The 6,000-nt window shown below is 36.6% G+C and overlaps 1 long non-coding RNA gene across 1 annotated transcript in view; it reads left to right on the forward strand.

The window, feature by feature from the left end:
* The window catches only part of LOC127518780 (uncharacterized), a 30,207-nt gene extending 24,425 nt beyond the window's left edge, over nucleotides 1-5,782 (forward strand). Inside the window, exons 2-4 of the long non-coding RNA XR_007931657.1 lie at nucleotides 2,298-2,446; nucleotides 2,546-2,665; nucleotides 5,485-5,782. This is a non-coding gene — a long non-coding RNA (uncharacterized LOC127518780). The remainder of the gene's footprint in view (nucleotides 1-2,297; nucleotides 2,447-2,545; nucleotides 2,666-5,484) is intronic.
* The last annotated feature ends 218 nt before the right edge of the window (nucleotides 5,783-6,000 follow it).

The following is a 6,000-nucleotide window of genomic DNA, read 5'->3' on the forward strand; positions in this document are numbered from 1 at the left end:
GGGTCCTGCCATCCATGTGGATGTTACTTTGACACGTACCACCTACCTAAGCATTGTTGCAGACCATGTACACCTTTTCATGGAAACGGTATTCCCTGGTGGCTGTGGCCTCTTTCAGCAGGATAATGTGTCCTGCCACCAAGCAAAAATGGTCCAGGAATGGTTTGAGGAGCACAACAACGAGTTTGAGATGTTGACTTGGCCTCCAAATTCCCCAGATCTCAATCAGGGGTCTAGTAGAGTCCATGCCTCGACGGGTCAGGGCTGTTTTGGCAGCAAAAGGGGGACCAACACAATATTAGGAAGGTGGTCATAATGTTATGCCTGATCAGTATATACATATAATCAAACTCAAATCAATCAGACAAGCAAATATCCCTTCCATCCCAAAATTACACAAATTGCAATTAGCTCCAGTTCCACTGTAGGGCTAAAAAATATATAGCTGTACCAAATTACGGATAATACTAAAAGGCCAGTAGAAAAACAAACCTTCTCTTTTCCAAGAACCAAATAAATCTTTTAGAGAGCACAATAAACGTTGTTTTTCCCCGAATTCCACAAGTCAAAGCACATTAATTAATATTCGAGGCATCACCAGACCTGTTACACATGGCCACACCATTACACTGATACAATAGAGCAAAACATTCCTCACTCCAAGACAAAGTGTTGACAAGCGCAGTGTGGGATCACCCATGGCTTCCTTACATGTGTTTGCTCATTCCTTATGTCATTATCCCATTCTTCTGACCCCCTTAGAGAAAGAAACACCAGAGACGGTTGCATTCATTATTTTGTCTTAGACAATTGGGTTTGAATGTAGTCAGTGTTTGTCCTTGGGTTTAGTCAGAGCTGAGGCTTTAGACCACACCAGGTCAACTGTAAACGAACGATTCTAAAACAGTTGAAGCGTTCCCTTGATTTGCATCATCCACCTGTGCAAATAGCAAGCTGAAATCACAGAGATGTGACAAATCAATGTCTTCTTGATATTTACTTCATGGTTATGCATAAATGGCACATTAGACCCATTTACACAAAGTATTAGCATCCATTTCAGACAATATATTTGAAATAGGATGTTGCTAAATACAAAGATTTGTCAACTTCGTAAAGTGAACCAAATCCGATGTTCAGCTACTCAACTAAAACAGCTAATTCTTCACCAAACATCATTTGTTGTTAGATTAAAATGCCAATGTATTTGTTCAATGTTTTAGAACTTCATCAACATGCATCAACACATTAACATAGCAAGATATGAATGCATTCATACAAACATGTAAGCAAATTGTTGAGATTTAGGGTGACCAAATGTAAAAGTTTAAGAACTGGCTACTGAAAACCCATTTTGATCAAGTACTATTCCGAAACATTGTGCGAACATGTCTGTACTTACAAAACCCATCTGCATATCTGGCCTCAAGTGATCACATCTAGAGATGGACTGATAGAGCCAGAAGCTGGAGCAAAATTTTTGCAAAAATGATATTACGTTGCTTCTTGCACATTTCACAATGCTTTCTGTTGTGAAATGTCTGCAAAAAGCGTGTTTTATCTGAAACAAACATCAAAGCAAACATCAAAATGTGTTAGTTTACAAATCATGCACTATGGTAAAAGTGTTTTATAGTCATAAAACACTGTGTAAGGAACCATGCGAAAATAAGTCTTTATTAATCAATAATCTGCCCCGAAATCATAATTTGTGTTCAAATGAATGAAGGTTGATGGTTTCACTACCACTAGTATTCATTTCACCTGGAAACAGCAGTAAATTGTATGTATAGGTACATTTTGGGAGTTTTTCACAAAGCTTGTTAGGCCTATTAAATAAATAAATAAATATTAAATGGCCATAATTATTCATTTAGTTCCTTTCAAAATTGAAAAAAAAAAAAAAAAAAAAAAAAATTAAAGGTACTGGTATTGACAATACTGGCCTTGATAGCACTTGGCATCAAATCAGTAAATTAAATAAATAAAGGTAAGGTAAGATAAAACGTGAACAGGCCTTTGTTTCCATTCTGTTTATTTGAAATGACTTAAAATGTGCTCATTGATGCATAATGCATTATTTTGCGCAACTGTTCTGTGATAACTGGAAGCTGTCCGGATGATGTAAAAGATTAATTCCTGCATGATGTGGTCTGATCTAAATCATTTTAGCAAATTATTTCGATGCTGTGTGGTTTGGCCCTGTGTGACTAAGAACTCTTCCATTACCGATCGCAGTTGGACAACAGTGCCGCTCCTCCTTGTAAATGTCTATTCTGCATACCTCTCTCCGCCAGGGACAAGAAGTGATGTCATCTGCTTGATCAGAGTGGGGCTGCAGAGACACGAGGAAGCCCACCATGGTTGTCCCACTCATCTCTCCCATACTCTCATTGATCGCAATTGTACGTCATCAATTCTTCCAGAGGTACAATCAATCAGCGAGGTAGAAACAAGACCTGCTAATATGTTCCATGGACATCATGACTAGTTGGTTGACAGGGAGGTTTCACCTAATTACAAAACTGTGTTGTTATACCCTCAGGCACTGAACTAACTACTCTGGATACTGGATACAAAACCAAACCAAAAGTGTGAAGCAGGGAAATTTCTTGGCTGGAATCAGGGGAATTCGCTTCCAAATAAGGAGTTCCTATCTGTGGAGGTAATACAACACACCCAATTGCAAATTTGTGTCCTAACAAAAGCAAGATTTATTTGGTGTATATACACACCTTGAAATAGTATCGAGCTGTTGTATAGAAACAACTTCAAAGGTATTTCCATTGAAATGAGGAGACCCTGTAGGTGGGGTAATTCATCACACCTGATTCCAATCTTGTTCCCTAACCAAGGCAAGACTATGGAAACATGAATACAAAACAGGATTCAGGCAGGCTCAACAGTAGTCTCAGGGTGTGTCTCAATCAGCTCCCTAGTTCAGTATGGACACTGATCAGAGAGTCATTTAAGGGTTGTCTCAAATCACAAAATCCTTTCAGTGCACTGAAACGTTCGCTCCCTAAAAACTCTCAAAATACACTGTGAAAACCAGGGAGCATCAATGCTCACTATATTCCCTTAACGGAAATTCTGAAGCATGAAACAAAAATTCATGTGAGCCAACTCAATACACATAATGACACGTGATAGATGTGTTTTTTTTTTAAATACAAACCATTATAGAATTATATTTCAGCATAAACATACAATATATAAATAAAATACTTTATTTAAATAAAGACTGAAAGAGTTGTTGGAAGTTTAGTAGTCATGACATTGAAGTTGTGCGACCATGGTGTTATTTATAGCTTAAAGTGTTAGTTCACCCAAAAATGAAAATTCTGTCATTAATTACTCACCCTCATGTCGTTCCACACCTGTAAGACCTTCGTTCATCTTCGGAACACTAATTAAGATATTTTAGATGAACTCCGATGGCTCAGTGAGGCCTCTATTGCCAGAAAGATAATTAACACTTTCAATGCCCAGAAAACTACTAGAGACGTATTTAAACAGATCAGGTGACTACAGTTGTTCAACCTTAATGCTACGAGAATGCTTTTTGTGTGCCAAAAAAACAAAATAACAACTTTTCAACAACATCTAGTGATGGGCAATTTCAAAACACTGCTTCAAAGCTTTACGAATCTTTTGTTTCGAATCAGTGGTTCGGAGCACCAAAGTCAAGAAGCAGTGTTTTGAAATCAGCCATCACGAGATATTGTTGAAAAGTCGTTATTTTGTTTTTTTGGTGCACAAAAAGTATTCTCGTCACTTTATAATATTAAGGTTGAACCACTGTACTCACATGAACTGTTTTAAATGTTTTTAATACCTTTCCCGGGCATCTGAAAGTCTTGCTGGCCTCACTGAGCCATCGGATTTTATCAAAAATATCTTAATTTGTGTTCTGAAGATCAGTGAAAGTCTGAGGGTGAGTAATAAATGACAGAATTTTCATTTTTGGGTGAACTAACCCTTTAACATTATAGCTTTTTACTTCTGGCTACTGAATTTAGACTTCAAACTTAATAAAACTTGTTTATTTGTGCCCATCTTGATGGACAAAACATGTTCATAAACTTTTGTTGGTCACAGAGCTTATTTTCTGCAATAATCCAAAACCCAATAAATAATTCTATAGGCCTTTTGTTGAGGGAACTAGGGTGATGCTAACTTCCGGGTTGGCCTACAAAAGTGTCATCCCTGCAACACTCAACACAGTGTGTTGAGCACATTGCACATTATGGGATAAACACATTGTGGAATAAAAAGTGTAATATGCTTTGTTGCATACAGCATATTTTGGTCAAAATAATACTGTAGACCATCCAGTTATTCTGTTCACAGAGAAAATTTGCCTATGTGCAAAGTATATATATTATTATAATGCAGAAATACTAAGTGTAGTATGGTAGTATGCTACTCCAAACACAATTACCATGTACAACTAAAACGGTCCTCTACTTCACCTCTACTAATGCCTCTAACTACAGTATTTGAGAAAATGTGCAAGAGCAAATGCTTATGAGAACTGCACATAACAATTATAATAATTAAAAAGAAAAAGAAACACAAATAGCTCATATTTCATGTGTATATATGCTGTATTAATAGGCAAATTGATTACTTGCAGTCTGTAAATGACAATGGTGTCATCAAAAGTGTTCTAATTAATTTCATTTGTTTTGATAACTTAAGTCATATACTCTCTCTCCAAAACCCACCTCCAAAGACATGTCAGCCAACCCCATGTCAGCAAAGAAAATACTGACAGGAAGAAAGTGTCTCTGATTGGCAAAAAAAAGGAAAAGAAAAGGTGTAAGTCACTCACCTGACCTAAAAATAATAGCTTGCAGTACCTACAATGATAATCAATGAGAAACGATCAAGAAAATCATGCTTTATAAAGTGACATTAATGAAGATCACTGTCTTCATTCATTCTACAGTCATCCCAAAAGGCCCTATTCATTTCCCTACAACACTGGTCTTAATGTATTTTCTCAGCAGAAGGTATCCCATGTCAAAATTTGTCAGATTTTACATTAAAGTAGAAACATTTCCATCACTTTTTGCTAACAACTGTGATGCTTTTTGGTGCATTCTTACACACTTATTTAACCGTTATTCTATCTAACCGGTCATCCCACTCTTTAAGATCACAAAACTCTGGACTTTTGGTTGTACCTAGGATATCTAAGTCCTAGGAGGGAGGGAAAGCGTTTTCACATTTGTCTCCTAAACTCTGGAATAGCCTTCCTGATGATGTTCGGGGGTCAGAGACACTATCCCAGTTTAAATATAGATTAAAGTCACATCTCTTTAGCCAAGCAATCACATAATATATCTTATAACCTTGTACTCCAGCTATATCAGATCAAATGCACATGATTATACTTGCTTGAAATGTTATGAACAGCAGCTATGCTACTTATGTTCCATTTGCTTTTCTGTTTTATCTCTGGATGCCCATCCCAAGGTAACTAGAGAGTATGTCAGCTCCAGTTTGGATTTAGCCTCTTATGAAGACTTCAGATGCCCCAATACCTGTGAAGAGATGACTCCAACCCCTGTGAGGACTTCAGATGATGAATCAACATGCACCAATGCTAAATTTTCTATATATTGTAATCATTATGTTCACAATCTGCCTAAAATTAAAACATTATGTTAGCCAACTGCATGATTTGTATGTATATTTCTGAAAAACATTACTTGGACACAGTCACCTCTGATAAAAGATCACTCTAAATTGTAATGTAGTCACGTACATTTTCTGGAATGCTGCTTCGAAACGATATGTATTGTGAAAAGCGCTATACAAATAAATGTGAATTGAATTGAATTAACAAGAAGCACGTCAAAAGTTCATGTATAAAGAAACTGCTAACAATGCTAACAACAAATAAATCGCTAACATTTACCTGCTAGCTAACTGTATAAATTTGATAGCTTATACCCTACTTAATCAGAAAGAAATGGTTAGTTTGTTTAG

The sequence above is a fragment of the Ctenopharyngodon idella genome, chromosome 9 (assembly GCF_019924925.1).
Source record: "Ctenopharyngodon idella isolate HZGC_01 chromosome 9, HZGC01, whole genome shotgun sequence".
In the NCBI taxonomy this organism is placed as follows: Eukaryota; Metazoa; Chordata; class Actinopteri; order Cypriniformes; family Xenocyprididae; genus Ctenopharyngodon; species Ctenopharyngodon idella.